The following is an 18,369-nucleotide window of genomic DNA, read 5'->3' as shown; positions in this document are numbered from 1 at the left end:
AGTGGTGGGGGTGGAGAAAGATAGTTCGATCTTGTTGACTTTATTAGAGAAGAAGCTAGCAATTTTTTCACATCTCTCGACAGTAGCTAATAGTTTTGGGAGGCCAGAGGAGGTTTGTTTTTTGACAAAGGTAAACAGTTCTCTGGGACGGTTTCTAGCCTTGTCAAATTGGGAACGAAGGAAGGAGGCTTTCTCATTGAAGATGTGCTTTTTGTAGTTGGCTCTGGCATTTCTGAGGAGTATCAAGTTGGAAGAGGAAGGTTGATTCCTCCAGGCACGTTCAGACTGCCTGAGGGCACGTCTTTTGTTATTTAGGTCAGAGTTGAACCAGGATTTGGGTGGGATGTTTTTTAGTGGTTTAAGTTTAGTTGGGGCAATTTGGTCAAGGGCTTCGAGGATGGAATTGTTGTAATGATCTTTTAGGTCAGTGGTGCTATGGGAGAGAGGGGTGTGACAGTTGAGATTTAATTATAGAATCCAGCTCGCCTGGAGGAATGAGGTAGAGATTTCGTGTGTTTCATTAGTAAGCTGCAGCTTGGGGTTGGACGAGTAATAGAGCTGTTCATGGTAAAGAGGATAAGGTGGTGGTCAGACCAGTCAACGGGAATGATCTTGGAGAGGAAGGCCAGATCTTTGCTAGAGATAATGGCATCAAGGGTGGCACCCTTAGAGTGAGTAGGAGATTGGCAGAGTTGAGTCAAGTTACTAATGTCAATGGTCTCTTTAAGGAGGTTAGCAGCAGGGTCTTTGGTTTTATTCCAGTGAATATTATAGTCCCCAAGGAAGAGATTCCTGTTATTGGAGAACGACGCTTTGATGATTAGGTGAGATAGCTCCTCGGCAAAGGGGATAGGATTACCGGGTGGGGGGGTGGTAGATGGTATGTCGGCGGATAGTAGGGGAACCAGGAGTGGTAAGATCGGCGCAGAGGTATTGGAGATGAACCTGCGCAATTTTTAGTTCGTCTTTAAAGATTATGGCAAGGCCTCCTCCAATTTGATCAATTCTATCTTTCTTAAGGATGGAATATCCAGGAGGGGTGAGCATATTGAGGATAGAGGTGGAGTGGGGGTTGAGCCATGTTGCCGTTAAGAAAGTAATGTCGATACTTTAGCTGAGAATGGTTTCAGCTATTTCCGTAGCATGGCATAAGGCAGATCTGCAGTTAATCAGCATGCAGCTGAGGGGTAAGAGGCCAGTGCATAAAGTGGTGGGACATAGGGGGATAGACGTTAGCTGTTGAGGGGGCCTAGGTGACGAAGGGGAATAGGGGGTATCTGCTCGTTCCCAGAAGAATTGGATGGCAGAGTGAGGGGGGGTGGGGATCACAGGAGAGGTAGGGGGAGGGGGGGAATTAAGGTGATCAGAGGGTTCATGTGGGACACATGGGGATGGATGGATAGGGGAGGGTGGAGGGCGGAGTGGGCTGAGATCGTCAATCAAGGGAGATACAGGGGAGGTCATGGTCATGTTAATTCTCAAGGTCACTGGCAGGACTTATGATGAGAGGGAGACGTCGACGTAGTGGTGTATGGGGGAAGACATTGGTGAGTTTTAGGGGGTCTGGTGAGGGCTGGTTGTTAAGATGGAGGGGTTGGCTGGGCGGGATATTAGTGTTAGGAACTTGAGAATGAGAGGTGATTTAGGGGGAAATGAGAGACGCTATGACATCTGGCGCATTGAAGTTATGTGAGGGGACAGTGGGGTGGGTGAGATCCAGAGAGTAATTCCTGGAGAGGAGAGATATATCATTTCTGAGGGAGGCGAGTTCTAAGACAAGGGTCGAGAGGAGTAGTTCAACATTAAGGAGTGATTGAGTAAGGAGTGAGGAATGTAGGTGGTCGATTGGGTTCAGGAAGTGTGAGGTGTCAACTTTTTTGGGGAGAGGGTGACTGACAAAAGGGAGAGGGGAAACCTGGGGGGGATGAGAGGGGAGTTACAGAAGGGGGAGTAATCGGAGAGGGGGGAGAGAAGTTGGGAACCTCAGGTTTTTGGTAGTGTTGGTTGGGGCATGGGGAAGAGGGATCTTGTAGGACGGTATAGTGGGGATCAAGGGAGTGATAGGGGGACTGTGTGATGGAGTTGGCTGGGGAGGCAAAGAGGAGGTAGGGGGGGTGAGTGTGGGAGTTACAAGAGAAGGTAGTGGATTTTGTGCAGCTGGGGGCATTTTAGTGCAGAAACAAGGAGGGGAGAGCGGGGTAGGGTAGCTCGTCGATCGTTAGAAGGGGATAATAAGGGAGGGTAGGTTTGGGAGGCTTGTGGAGTTAAGGAAGAGTCATAAAAGGTAGGAGATGGAGGAGAAGAGTTCAGGGGTGGATCACAGGGAGAGGGGCAAACAATAGTGCCTGTAGTGGGGATGCCAGGGAATGGGTGCGGGGGAGATGAATTTCAAGAAGGCTAGAAGAGTCAGGGGAAGTGGTGCAGGGGGCAAGGAAGAAGAGGAGGGTGGTGGGGTTGCATAGCAAGAGTGGAAGACAGGGGGAGGGTATGGGAGGCATGGGGGAAATGAGAGAGTCAGAAGAGGGTGAGGATGCAAGGGAGGTAGTCACTGCTTGGGATTGAGGGTAGGGTTTGTAATTATTAATTATTGTATTGAGAGTAGGCATAGTTGATTGAGGTTGGGTAAAAGCTGGATGGTTAAGGAAAGAGGTGGGTGTGGGAGTAGCAAGACATCTATGTGTTGGGGGTCCGGGAGGTAAGGGTTCAGGTTAGGAGTCAGATTCTGGGATAGTGTGCTGAGGTGGTGTTCAAAAATATAGAGGTGTTTTCTGATGCTTGAATAAGTATGTTTCCTGATTTGAATATTGAAATGTCTTTTTCACCAGTAAAGGAGGAAGAGGGGTTGGTGGAGAGTTTCATACCATACGGAATTTTGAGGGAGTTAGTGATAGAAAGGTGTCGAAGAAATAAGCTTTTCCATTTGGATGGGCGGTTAGTGAAGAAGATGTAGTTGGTAATAGTGGAGGAGGTGAGGCTATTGTGACTGTCGGCAAATAAAGTTTCTTGATGAAGAGCAAGTAGTTTATGTTTGAATTTTTTTTACCATGTTTGGAGAGATGGGGGGTGTAAAGGATGGACCAAGAGTTAGGGCCAATTTTATAGATAGGAGATTCAACAATCGTGGGCGAAGTTGTGAGGGGGCATGATGGGAGGAATAGTGAATGGAGCTAGAAACAGAAAGGTATAACCCACATAGTAGAAAACAAGGGTATAATGTGCGGGCTAAAGAAAGGGGGAGTAAAGTTAGTAAAGTTAGGGTAGGCTAAAGCAGTAACATTTTAACATTAGAGGTGGAACATTCAAAGTCGCAAACATAAAATGATAAGAGTCACATAAAAAGTGTGAGGGGAGGCAAAAAAAGAGGAATAGTGAATGAGAATAAAAACAAATCGATTAAACCACATCTACAGTGAAAACAAAGTGTAAAGAACATGGGTCAAACCGTGTAAACATACATATATAAGTAGTAGAACCAGGCAATGAATAAATAAATAAATTCACAGGTAATAACAGTGAAATTAGAAGTAAAATAGAAGAAAAGTGCACGAAGAAAGGAATAGTGAATGGGAATAGAAACAAACCGTTTAAACTACATATAAAGTGAAAACAAAGTGTAAAGATCATGGGTCAAACTGTGTAAACATACATATATAAGCAGTAGAACTAGACAGTGAATAGATAAATAAATTCACAGGTTATTAACAGTAAAATTAAAAGTAAAAATAGAAGGAAGTGCAATTAAACAAAAAGAGTAATAATAGTAGTGGGCCAGGCTGGTCAATAGACTCAGAGAGCTAATTACGAGTGGGGAGGGGACAATGTCATTCTTAAGATGGTCACCAGTGTGGGGCAGAGTGAGAGTCCTATTTTTATTATTTTCATGTCAAATGGAGCTACAACAACAACAACAACAACAGAGGGACAACATGGAGACAAAATGGCGGCTTAGCTAAACCCAAAGTGAGCTCAATGTCATAAAATGGATGACTGGGAGAGATGGAAAATGGACGACCAGGAAACAACTCCATCTCCCTCCCTCTCAAAGCTAGGCAGAGGTGTAGGAAAACAATGCAGAAAAAAATAGGGAAATGCTACAGGCATGGACATTGAACATAAAAATCCTGTCGGATACAGGCAAGTCTCGCATAGAGTCAGAAGAAATTCAGGCCCAAGGGTCCCCTTTGAATGGCACTTCCACCATGGCAGCCAGAAAACAATGTCAACTGTGTACATTCCACTGAGAAAAAGAGAGGCACCAAGCTCATCGGCAACCACAGACTAAAATAGACAATCGGTACTCATAGAGTTAACCGCTTCATAGGTCATAACAAAGTCTCAACAAATGAGCGTGTAGTAGCATATCAATCGCCCAGCCCAATAGGACCATTGTACACAGTCGGCTTGGGGCGCTGACTGAAGATCAGCCAGTCAGCTCCGACTCGGCTAGGATTTTCCACCGTGAGTACGCTACCAGGAACACGGGGCGATCTAGGATGCCAGCCCCAAGCAACGACCAGGTTCTCCTGGGCCCAGCAGCTCGAACCTCCAGAGGAAATGGGGGTCAGAACACCCGAATGCCCTGGCGTGTCGACTCACCTCTCAATGCTCCCCTGGCAACAATTGAGGCAGGGGACGACATCCGGGACCAAAGACTCGTGAGGGCAGGGCACCCGTATTCAGCTCTTTCGCCACCTGGTAGGTCGCCTGGCCCGTCTAATGCTCTTTTATGTACTCTCACAAGCTATTGTGAAATGGTCACAAACATCTGCAATAGTAATAAAATGAGAATATTCCTGTACTAGTAGTACGAAAAGAAAGGACTGTGCCCACTTTACACTTTTATTAATAGAGATTTGGATGTTTCAAGTTCATCCACAAAGGCATGTAAGAGTATGTAAAAAATACTTTTGACAATCAGAGCTATGCTTCACAGAATTGTTTCTGACAGTAAGTTTCACTTAATGTGGTAAAAGCAGGATATTCAAAGCCACAGGAAATCTACATTTCCCCTTTTTAGTGTCCTTCTCCTCCCACTAGCGGCGTGGCCAAATTTGAGGACATTTATTTTATCTGATTTCTTTATGTGATGGCACCATAAGCTGCTTTCTACAATCCCTTGAATGTAGTGCTGGTGAGGCCTGAGTCGAACTCGAGGACTTTCGCTCCGTGGAATTACGTGGCATTAACAGAAAACTCTGTGAGATTCTGTTGAGTTCTGCGAGCGGGCGGAGTATAACTCGGTAGGCACGAGTAAGTAGCAAAATAGGTAAAAAAAAGAACTGAGAGGTCACGCTTAAATAAAGCACCTCACAGCCGGCAAGCACTTTAGTTTAAAGAAACTGGATTGATGCACTCGCGAGAATGGGAGCATACCACAGACACAGAATAGAGGGAGAAACCGAGGGATGAAAAGAAGGGGTGCCGTACACATTCAAAGGCCCACGCAAGCTTCTGGATGGCAAGGAGCTCCCTTTGCAAGCTTCAGGTGGGCTGTCAGTAATGTTTAAAATACAACAAGTGAAAAAACACTAAAACACAACTAATATACAGTCCGTGAATCAAAGGAATCACGCAGCTTTCATACACTCCAAAGTGCAAGTCACTCTCAACAGACGTAAAACAAGATGGGGACATAATTAGAGACTCCTGTTGGAGACAGATGCCTATGGAAAAAAGAATCTTGCTCTTAGGGTTCCCCTTTGGTTATCTCAGTTGCTTCAACTCTCTGTACCCCTTACTCCATCTATTCTCTTGTTCAGTACAAGTGCTATTTAACACGAGTCGTGCAAGTGCTCAGTAGTGGTTCTGCTCTCCCCTCATGTGGGCAAAGTCCCACTCAGCAATGAGCTAGTGTTTCACTTTCTTGCCAGTGAATAAAGTGCTGGGTCCCGATGGGTCTACAGAACTCCCGCATCTGGCAGGCAACCATGAGTCGGTGTGCACCACAACATGAAGCTGAAACTCAGCCATTAATGAGCGAAGTCTTTACTCATACAAATCAAATTGATATGCTTAGCAGGAAAGGCGTAAAGTGGCACACTTTGCGGTGAGAAACCTGTGTTTTCATTCACAGGAGCTTTTGTTTAACTGCATGCCCACAATGAGCCTGCATCACAAAGGGGTAGGCACTTGATGAAAGGGTGCAGTACAAGTTTATACCGTTGAATCAAGTAATTTCCCAATCCCTCACATGGGCTCACACTTGAATGCCTGTAAGGTTTTATCACCAGAATTTTCACTGATACAGGCCTGGCAGTCAGGACTCACAGAATGTAGAGAGAGTCGTTTGGATTTTTGTGGATGTACATTTCCCCGGGCATCTACACTATGAGGCGTGTATGTTCATTGTTTGCCTTGATACTGCTATTAAAAATTAACAGAGTTCTCAAGCAGTTAAATAAATGGCAGGAACGCTAGCTTGTAGCCAGAATTCTTACCTTTACTGCAAGCTGTGGTCGTGACAAGAAGAGTGACAGCATAATGAGAGGGATGGGATTTCTATTCAGCTGAATGAGTGCATGAAGCGATGGGTGGGTCCTCTGGGTCTCCAAGTGACTGGACTCACAGGAGTAGAACAGGGCAAGACTTGCCTTATAGCTAATAAACTGAGTAAATACGAGAAGGGGGCGGTAAACTCTGCCTGGCTGCGTTCAGCGGAGATTTTGCTCCAAGCAGAGTATGGAGTGGGAAAAAAGCTGAGAACTCTGCCTCTGGAATGGAGTTACCTACCAACCAATAGCACTGGCACTGTGTATCCCCACTATATTGCACACGTTTTATTACATGACAATAGCATTGCAGTCACCACATCAATCTAACATGTATATTTCCTTTACCCCACAGTCTTTACCCTGCAGGGCCCTTACCCTTCAAAGAAAGGGCAATTTTAGGTTTTACGGGTGGGTGGAGTAGAAGGGATAAGGGTGATTTTAGGGTTAAGGGGCTGGTAGAGGAAGTTAATGTTGATTGTAGATTTAATGGGAAGGTTTAGGTAAAGTAGGGAGGGTTTAGTGCTGGGTAGATGGAAATGGTGAAGGGATTTATTTTTAAAATAAAATTAGGATGGGGGTGTTACACACACAATAGAAAAAGATTATGAACACAATATGTACACATACTCATGACATGGTCAGTGTCTTCTAAGAGTTTATGAGCTTAAATGACATATGCTAACCTACTACATAAGTAAGAATAGTATTCTACTTCTAACATGTATTATGTGTGTGACTGTGTGTAACTGTATGTCAGTGGGTGTCTAAATGGCTGTGTGGGTGTGCGAGTGGCTGTATGGGTGTATAAGTGCATGTGTAAGTAGCTGTGTGGGTGAAGAAGTGGCTGTGAGGGTGGCTGAATGGGTGGGTGAGTGGATATGTGTGTGACTGTATAGATGTGTAAGTGGGTTTATAAATGACTGCATGAGTGAGTGAATGGGTGTGTGAGTGGCTGTATGGGTGAGTGAATGGCTATTTGAGTGGGTGTATGGGAGAGTAAGCAGATGTAAGAGTGCTTGTATGGATGTGTGAATGGGTTTATAAGTGGTTATGTGGCTGTGTGAGTGAGTGTCTGAGTCCATATATGGGTGAGTGACTGACTGTGTTGAGAGACTGTATGAATAAGTGAGTGGCTGTATGAGTGGCTGCATGGGTAAGTGACTGGTTGTATGCGTAGCTGTATGAGGGAATGAGTGGTTGAATGAGTTGTTCTATGGATGAGTGAGCGGTTAATGCTTATGTGAGTACTTGTATAGGTCTATTAATGGGTATATGTGTATGGGGGTATGGGATGTGAGTGGGTGTAAGAGAGGTTGTCTAGGGGTATGAGTGAGTGCTTCAATGAAAGATGTCATCAGTGATGTCATTTGAGATGTCATCAGTGATGTCACTGACCATATGAGTGCTGTAGTATGAGGTCATAAGCAGTGCATTGCAGAGGCATAAGTTATAGTTAGCTCAGATAACTATAACTGCTGAATTTCACTGGTTTATGTATGAGCGCCATCTGAGTCCAACTATAATGTCCCTGTAACCTTTGTTTTTTCAGTGAATTTCTAAGGTTTTTTAATTCTGTTTCCTAACTAGAACATACTTGTATAATTTTTTGAATGAATTTCCTAACTATAATGTCGCTTTAACCTTTGTTTTTTAAAGTGAATTTCTAAGGCTTTCTGAATTTCATTTCCTATATGTAACCACTAACCTATGACAGAGAGTGTGTGAGTGAGTGCATGGGTGTCTCAGTAAGTTTGTAAGTGGAAGTTAGTGTGTCTGAGTGGGTCTGTTATCGGGTGTTTGAATGTCTGAGTAGGTCTGTTAATGGGTGCTTGAGTGTTAAAGTGAGTCTCTGACTGGATGCATGAGCATGTCTGTGAGTGAGTTCATAAGTCTCTGAGTGGGTCTGTGAGTGAGCGCATGAATCTCTGAGTGGGTCTGTGAGTGAGTGCATGAGTATTTCAGTGGGTCTGTGACTGGGTGCATAGGTTTCTGAGTGGGTATGTGAGTGGGTGCATAAGGGTCTGAGTAGGTCTGTGAGTCAGTGCTTGAGTATCTGGCTGGGTCTATGAGTGGGTGCATGAGTGTCTTTGAAGGTCTGTGAGTGGATGGATGAACCTCTGAGTGGGTGAAGGAGTGGGTGCATTAGTGTCTAAGTAGGTTTGTGAGTGGTTGTGTGAGTCTCTGAGTGGGTTTGTGATTGGGTGAGTGAGTGTCTGAGTGGGTCAGTCAGTGGTAGATGACTCTCAGACTTGATCCGTGAGTGGGAACATAAATGTCTGAGTTGGTCTGTGAGTGAGCTGATGAGTGTTTGAGTGGGTCTCTGAGGGCGTGGAAGAGTCTCTGAGAGGGTCTGTGAAAGGGTAGATGTGTAAGTCTATGAGTGGGTCTGTAAATAGATGCATCAGTATGTGAGTCGGCATGTGAGTGATTCTCTGAGTGGGTCTGTGAGTTGGTGTGAGTCTCTGAGTGGGTCTGTGAGGGGGGAATGCATGCTTGAATGGATCTGTGAGTGGGTACGTTAGTGTCTGAGTGTGTCAGTAGGGACATGAGTCTCTGGGTGGGTCTTTGAGTGGATGCATCAATGAATGAGTCAGTGGGTGGGCACATGAGTGAATGAATGGGCCTGTCAGGGGGTACATGGTAAAAAGATTCCTGAGGCACAGAGGAGCAGGTCCTTGTGTCGACTCCCCTCTGACATTCCACATGTCTAGCTTGCCTGCATTCTGCTACCCTCTGCTGCCTTCAATTTTGTGCATCCTCTGCTCATTTTCTGCAAATTTTTCTGCCTCTTCTCTTCATGCTCCTGCCCTCTATTTTGTCTCTTTCTGCTTGTTCCTGACCTCGGTTCTGCCTCTTTCTGCTAGTTTCTGACCTCTATATTTTCTCTTGTTGCTCCTTTCGGACCTCTAGTTTGCCTATTTCTGCTCTTTCTGCCCATTTTGTTGGCCTCTCTGTGGTTGTTTCGGACCTAATCTATTCTACCTCTTTCTGCTCGTTTCTGACTTTTATTCTGCCTCTTCCTGCCCATTGCTGACCTTTACTATGCCTCTTTCTGCTCATTTGTCACCTTTCTGATACCTCTTTCTGCTTGTTTCCCACCTTTTATTTTGCCTCTTTCTGCTCCTTCCTGACCTTTTTTGCTTCTTTCTGCTCATTTTACCCCTTGCTGCTAATTACTGACCTTTATATTGATTCTTTCTGCTCATTTCCCATCTTTATGTTGCCTCTTTTCTCACATTGCTGACCTTTATTATGCCTCTTTCTGCTCATTTTTTACCTTTATTTTGCCTCTTTCTGCTCTTTTCCCACCTTTATTTTGCCATTTCTTGACCATTGCTGACCTTTTTTTGCCTCTTTCTGCTCGTTTCTGACCTCTATTATGCCTCCTTCTGTTCTTTTCTGACATTTATTCTGCCTCTTTCTGCTCCTTTCTGACCTTTATTCTGCCCCTTTCTTCTCGTTTCTCACCATTATTTTGCCTCTTTCTGCTCGTTCCTGACCTTCATTTTGCCTCTTTCTGTGCGTTTCTCACCTGTATTGTGCCTCTTTCCACTCCTTGCTGCCTTTATTCTTCTCTTTCTGTTCATTTTTTACCTTTACTCTGCCTCTTACTGCTTGTTTCTGACCTTGATTCTAGCTGTTTATACTCCTTGCTGACCTTTATTCTTCCTCTTTCCTCTAGTTGCTGACCTTTATTCTGCCTTTTTCTGTTCATTTCCATTGGGACCATGAGGGGAGCCTCAAGGCTCCACTGTCCAAGCTAGCTCCCCGCCTCCTGCTGGAGCTGGCATTGCTGCTGCATGGTGGAAGCTGCTGGAAAGGCTGCTCCCTCCATGCAGGTGCAGCCATTTAATCTCTTTCCCTGCCTGCAAGTCTGCGAGCAGGAAAATAATTCAATCCGCTACTTCCACTGGGAGGGAGTGCTTTGACAGCTCCTGCCCGCTGGAACCAGATTGTTTGCTTTAACTGGTCATGAGCTGTGAACTCCCACCAAGCAAAAGCTATGTTCCAAGAGTGGGCACCCTGTGATATAGCAGGAGCTGGTCCTGGGGGTGGAAGTACCCAGGGCTATGTATGGCTGAAGGAGTGGAGGTGGCTCTGCCGCCCTCCTTCTGTATGTACGGGTGCCCCGGGAGGAGGTAGTCCCCAGGGCTGAGAGTGGCCTGGGAAAAAAAGAGAGCCTCTGTGGTGGTAGTGTCCGGGGCATGGAGTTTGCATGGCTCCCTGCTCCATAATAAACTTAGCTCCAGGGAGGTGGTGTTCCCCAGGACTCGGGGGCCTGTGCAGCCCCCCGCATTATTAGAAGTACACCCCAAGTGGTGGTGATCCCAGAAGCATAATTAAACCCTAGTAGGGAGGGCTCATTTGCCCCCTTCCTTTTTATAAAATAAGACTGAATGCACCCTGGACCTGGTCTACCAGGGGCTATAAAGCAAAAAAGCACAGGAGATCACGCTTGCATTTTGTTTTATTTTTCAACAGACTGGCAGCTCTGTCGCAGTCCCATGGCAAAACTTTTTTTTAAATAGAATAGCTTTTTGTTGCCTGTAATGGTCACAGTAGGACCCCAGGACCACAGTTAGAGGCTCAGAATAGTCCTACCCTGACCCATTTTCTTTTTTTTAAAAATGTATGTGGGACTCGGCTGAAGTTGAGTCACCTAGATGGCTGTCAACACATCCTGGTTGAAGTGTTGGCAGTCACTCAGATTTAAGCACGGGGACTGTTGAATCCTCGGAGGATCAGCATCTCTATATAAATAAATAAATTAAAAAAATATCTCTCAATTTACTGAACAGATTTACACCAAATAACAAAAATGGGTCTTTCTGGACCAAGAGTTACCTTTCTGGCAAGTTTGAGGTAATTGCATCCAACGGTTCGGCCTGTAGTTGTGAACAAATTCCGTATTTAAAAAAACATTGGAAAAACACTTTTTTTGACCCCCCCGCCTTTTTCTCAGTTCCAGCTTGACGGATTGCCCTAAAACTTTCCATGTGCAACAACACTTACCAGGGCACTTTTTAGGAACATTTTGCGAAGATTTGTCAAAATACAGCCAATCAAAAAAGACTTTTCCAATGGAAACATGGTCCTATCTAGAACTACCTACTGTTGACCTAGAGTAGGTAATATTCCACCTGACCTGCCCCGCACCCTTTCACCACCATGCTGAAATGTGACTACTAACTAAAAATCTATAGAAACTCACTGAAAAAAACAAAGGTTACAAGGATGTTATAGTTAGGAATTTTCATTGAAAAAGAAAATAAAGGTTACAGGGACATTACAGTTAGAAAATGGAATAAAAAAAACAAAGACATTCATAGAAAAAACAAAGGTTACAGGGACTTTATAATTAGGTTCAGGTTACCCTAAAATAAAACCAGTGAAATTCAGCAGTTATAGTTAGCTTAACTAACTATAGCGCATTCCTGCCATAGCCAGGAGGTGTGTTTGAAGACAGGTGGAGAAAGGGGGTCATATTGGCCCCCAACAGCCATCAGCAGCCATGAGGACTCTTTCTCCAACCCGCAGCACGACATGAGGCATGTTTGCAGAGTGGTGGAGAAAGGGGGTGGGGCCTCCAGCAAATTGCCAAGTGTTTTTTTTTTCGTTTGTTGTTTAGGGAAGGGGGCAAAGCAGCCCCCCTCCCTAGGCCGATCAGGCCATGGGAATCCAATCCACTGGGGCCTGCCCATTTAAAAAATACTATATACTTTTTTTTTAAAGGAGGGGTCCACATGACTCCCCTACCGGGCTGATGCTGGCACCGGGGACCCCATCCCCTGGGCCTGTCCTCCATTTGGGACCAGGGCACCCATTGGCATTTGAAGGTTTAGCGAAGGAGGGAACCTCAAGTCTCAAGCGCCCGCTGTCCCTACCAGCTCACCACATCCTGCAGAAAGGCATTTATCTTTGCGTCCACCATTGATTTCAAGTCCCCATGACCAGGGACCCCGTTTAATGCTTAGAATTTGCCCCGGGGGTGGTAGTCTCTGGAGAATGTGGCCCCAGCATTACTTCACAATATTTATCCCCTGGGGTGGTGGTCCCAGGGCTGCGAGAGAGGCTGTAGGGCTTCTCCTGCATTTTATTTCATTTAAATCTGTGCCCCTGTGAGGTGGTGGCCCCTGGGGCAGCTGGTGAGGCACATGGGTCTCCTACATATAATGATGTTACTGCCCCTGGGAGGTAGCAGTCCCTGGTAGTGCAGGTGGCCATATGGCTTCCTGTGCATTATCTTTTATTAAATCTGTGCCCCGGGAGGTGGCTGTTCCTGGGCAGTGGGGGAGCCGTGAGGCTCTCCCGCATATACAAATGTTACACCCCTGGGAAGGTGGCAGTCCCTGGGGCAGGCGGGGAGGCTGTAGGCCCTACCCGCTGTAGATTCAAATTAAATACGTACCTCAGGGAGGTGGTGGTCCCTGTGGGAGTGGGGGAGCTGCAAGGTTCTCCCCCATATGAATATGTTACTGCCCCAAGACGGTGGTGGTACCAGTAGCATTAAATAGCTGGAGGAGGGGAGCCCTGTGCTCTCCCTCCTATTTTTCCACAATACCCCTGGGATCTGGCCCATCTGGGGGCTCATTAATAAGTATGAGCGGGAGCCCGTCCTTCATTTAGAAATAAATCTCAGCGGGTTTTGTGGATAGAGCACAGTTTCCACCAAAATTCTTTTTTACCAAAAATATTTGGGGCTGGGGGTTACCTATGGGACCCTCCCCCAAGAAACATAAGGGGTAATGGTGTTTCTACCCTGCCCCTTTTCTTTTTTTAAATGTTTTTCCATGTGACTCGGTTCAACCAAGTCACAAATTGGCTGCCAACAGTTCCTGGTTTGCAGTGTTGGCAGCCAATCAGATCTCAGGTACAAGATTGTGAGGGGTCCTGGTTCCACCGCGGCCACAATTGTATATCTGAGAAATCTTTACATTTCTCAGCAACTACTAAACAGATTCATACCATTTAACCAAAAGCTAGCTTTCTGGACCAAGCGCTCCCTTTTTGCCAAATTTGGTGTAATTCTGTTCAGCAGTTCGGGTTGTAGCCATGTGTAAAGTTTTCTACGGAAACTAATATGGAGTAAAAGCAGTTTAGGACCCCCTTTTTCTCTGAATCTGATTGATGGATCACCCTGAAATTATCAAGACAGCAGAAGAAGTGACTGACCTGATATGTTTGAAAATGTCATGAGGATTCTTCAAGTGACATTAAGGGTATTGGCAAAAACATGTTTTTCCTATGGAAACAAGGTCATGCATGCACCCATTCACTCGCCCACTTAGAGACTTATGCTCTCGCTCACATACCCATTGAGACACTCATACAACTACTCAGATACTCCCAGACCCATACAGTCACTCACACACCCAATCACACACCCACTCAGAGATGTATGTACCCAGTCACTGATACACTCAGAGACTGATGCACCCCCTCAAAGTCCCACTCAGACACCTATGTACCCACTCACAGAACCACTTAGACACTCATGCTACCAGTCATTGAGAGACTCCTGCACTCACTCACAGACCCACTCAACACATCTTACATCCACTTACTCACCCTCTCAGACACCCACTTAGACAGTCATATATCAACTTACAGATCCAGTAAGACAGTCATATACTTAGTTTCAAATACACAAATGTATTAATGTACCTACTCACAGATCGACTGAGAGACTCATGCACCCAATCACAGATCCATTGAGAGACTGATGCACCCAGTCATAGATTCACTGAGTCAGTCACACAGTTTGTTACAGAACCATTGATAGACTGCTGCACCGTCTGACAGATCCACTGAAATGCATATACAGTGAATGAGAGACTTACTGATACAGTGATGTGTGCAGTCACACGTTCCACTGAAAGAGTTATACATTGTGTTATAGAGATATTAAGGGAGTTATACACAGTATCATAGAGTCTTTTAGATAGTATTTTTTTTGTGTGTTGGTTATAGTCCATTTTACAGTTATAAGTTTTGTATGTGGTGGTGGCTATTGAATGTGTGCTTTTGTTTTGTCATTCCCTGATGTGTTTGCGGTTATTGCTGCTACCGATACAATTGCAGAGCCCGGTATCCTTCCAAAAACTGATAATTAGTTTATAAGAGCATTTTTATACAAACGCCCTAGTAAAAATATTACTTTGAACAGTGCAGTAATAAACCCCTAGTATGTAAAATACAGTTAAATGTGTGCTAATATGTGTTTTACACATCTTAAAAAAGGCATGATTGTCACGATTACCAAAGTCATTGCAACTATCAGTGTCATCACAATGATGGAAAGTTGGGTTCAAACGCAGTTTTTCAAAAAAACTTACCAGAAAAATATATATGCAAACATGGTTTTTAAGCAATGATGTAGTTAGTAGTGTGTGTATTGTAATACTTAGAATTAATTTTTTAAGTTAAAATAATTGAACGTATTACTGTCGTTAAATGACTGCTTTTTTTTGCAATTTCACGATGTGATTGTGAACTTTAAAAAATGACAGAAAATAATAATTTAACTAGAAATTGAACATCATTTTGGGTACTAAGGTTGCTTTTGCAAGAGCCTTTGTGTTGATTGTTTATATTCGACAGCTACACATAAGACGAGATACAGAGTTTGAGATTACTTAGAAACACCCTGTTGCCCTTGTCTGTAAAGTGCACCCCTTCATTTCCATAAATTCCATGCATGTCAACATGCAGGTTGCTGATTGAACCCATGTTATTTTCTCTGAGGAATGCAGAACCAGTTTGATCAACATATTTCCTGGATTTGTCAATCTGTGGATAGAATTGGTTTGACCACTTCCATATCTGTCTTTGCCATATATTAGACAACACCAAGACAGTGTGAGGGAAACATGACATCAGTTCTGCAAAGGTGTATTTCATTAGGATGTCTAGATCTACCCCAGCCAATGTGCCTAGGTCATTGCCACCACAGTGCACAATCATGAGGCGAAGAGCTCAGCAATCCACAATGGTTTCTAACAAAGTCAGCAATTGATAAATCTTTAACCCTCTCTGACCAAACCAGATATTTGTTTGCTCTAAGTGGCCAAGGGTATGCCCAGACATGGGCCCCTTGCTCACTGAGCCACTGAATTCAAGCTGGCTTGGCTGATGGAGGCTAATACCCTAAAACGGTCCCAGGATGCTTGTTTCCAGTCCAGGGAGGACCCGGCCTGACAATTTGGGCTGGACTGTTCCCATGAGGAACAGGGTCAAGACTGATTTGCATATGGCTGGGTATAAACTGGGGTTGCACAGTGAGCAAAAGAAGAATAGATTAAACCCAGATCTGTGACTAGGGGTGAGTGGTTGAATAGTTTCAGAGTTCCATCCATCATCTTGTTGTGTTTGCTATGTTCGCCCAAAGTGGCCAAAGATATGCCCAGACATGGGTTCCTTTCTCTCTCTGCCACTGGATTCATGCTAGCCTGGATGATGAGGGATAATACTCTAAAACCGGTCACAGGATGCTTGTTTCCTGTCCAGGGAGGACCTGGGCTGGACTGTTCCCTGAGGAACAGGGTCAAGACTGATTTGCATATGGCTGGGTCCAAAATGGGATGGCACAGTGACCAAAATAACGATGGATTAAACTTAGATCTGTGACTGGGGGTGAGAGGTTGAAAAGATTCAGCACTCTGTCCATCATCTTGTGGTGTTTGCCAAACCAAGTAATATCCACATTTGGCAAACCCAAGTCCCTGCCAATACCTCTAATTTGTGCAGACTCTTTAGCACAGTAGACATAGCTGTGGCCAACTCTAAGCATTTTGAAGTCAAGGAGTCCTATTATTGGCTGTTGTTTCAAAACAGAAATGCAATACAGACATGGATATGCTTTTGAATCTGTGGAGTAAACTACACCTGCTGTATCTCATTTGGAAGTAACATGCTCCTTCTAGAATGTGCTGTAAACCTGTGACTTACTGGTTCCACTGAGTTGCTAGTTACACTGAGCTAAGTGTGTATGGGGGGTGTTAAAGAGACAAAAATGTTTTTAAAAGTTGAGGCATTATGACACAATTTAAGTAAAGCTAAACTGTAATTTCCAGCTCAAGCCTATGTAATAAACTGAAGCTAAATATGTGTTTGGACTCCCATTTTTTTTAAAAATTACTCCATGATGATCGCAAGAACATTGCAAACACGCGTAGACAGGAAAAACATTTTGAAAGAGAGCGAAAGGGTTAACAGATGCTAACCATTCACAAGTGGAGATAGAGTAGTGTAATGTGAAAGACATGATTTCATTCGCTGACTTTCTCATGATCATAGAGTGGAAAGTTTAAGAAGTTCCCATTTTATAGTTGCTTTGAATGAGAGTAGTGTACCATTCTTGTGCTTAGTTTTTACAGAACTTAACAGTGTCAAATCTATCCAGAAAGAGCTAAACCAACAATATTATCTATGAACTCAATTCAATGGTATATGGAAAGATGGCCTGAAGGTGTTTATCTATTATGCAAAACAAACAAGATGATGGACAGAATGTTGCACAATGGCAAAACATTCACCCCAGTCACAAATCTGGGTTTAATCCATCGTTATTTTGCTCACCAAGCCACCCCAGTTCAGACATGGCCATATGCAAATCAGTCTTGACCCTGTGCCTCATGGGAACAGTCCAGCCCAAACTGCCAAGCCATGTCTTCCATAGACTGGAACCAAGCATCCTAGGACCGGTCAACCAGGCCAACCAAGCCAACCAGACCAACCAGTTCAACCAGACCAAGCAGACCAACCGGGTCAAGGTACCCAGGATAACGTTCCCCTAATCCCTCTTGAGAATCGTTTTGCTGTTCTGGCAGTTGTGCAGGAATCAGAAATTAGTGCTGATTCTGTTAGTTACACTGATCCTGCCATTAGTCCTGGGAGTCCTGCCATCGGTCCTGCTAGTCAACCGGTGGTCGCCACATCAAACACATTAAATGCAGCTGTTATCTCTTCGATCCCACAAGAATCTACTCAATCCCCTGTCAAGTTGATCCAGCAATCGGTGGAAGCGGTCAAAGTCGATGCTGTTCCAATAGTTATTTTAGAGCCTGGGTATGGAGCTCTAATGCCTGTAATGTTGTCCCCCGAGGGAGCAAGCTGTCATGTGTTGCAGTTGGGGTACTTTCTTCAGGCTCTAAGGGGTGACTTGCTTTCTAAGTTTGCTATCTCAGAGGCAAATCAGAAGGGGATTCATGACAAATGTGAAGCCTTAGAGTCCAAATTAGGTGATATCTGCACACTTACAGACTCGTTGGATTCGGAGGTTAAAAGCCTCTCTAATTCAGTTCTTGTAAATACGAAGGATATCGAGATACTCAAAACACAAAATCGTGCTCTACAGTCAGATTTGGAGCATTTAGAGACACAGGCCCGTAGAAATAACTTAAGGGTCCTTAAGATCCCGGAGGGGGCAGAGAAGGGGGACATTAAGGCCTTCATATGTAAGCTGTTAAGGGAAGGAGTCCTGAAAGAGCAGGATGACATTGACTTGGAAGCAGAGATCCAGAGAGTCCACAGGGATCCGTTCAAACCCCATCCGGATAGGAAAGCACAGAGGAAAATCTTAGTGAACTTTCAGACTTATGCGGTTAAAGAGCTTATCCTGGGGAGATCCCTGAAAGGGGTGACATCACATCATGAGGTGGGGCCTTATCAGATTCGTTCAGATATTGGTACACACAGCACAACTCAGGAGTCTGGGGGTGCAGGTTCAAATGAAGTTTCCTGCATTACTTAAGGTAATGTGGAACAATAAGATGCACAACTTCAGCTTACCAGAGGATGTTGATGCCCTCTTACTCCAGATGAGGGGATAGATTTTGCTGGATATAGTTTAGGGCCAGTTTGCCTTTTTGTTTTCTTG

The sequence above is a fragment of the Lissotriton helveticus genome, chromosome 5_1, assembly GCF_964261635.1.
Source record: "Lissotriton helveticus chromosome 5_1, aLisHel1.1, whole genome shotgun sequence".
NCBI lineage: Eukaryota > Metazoa > Chordata > Amphibia > Caudata > Salamandridae > Lissotriton > Lissotriton helveticus.
Note: the sequence above shows the minus strand (reverse complement) of the source record.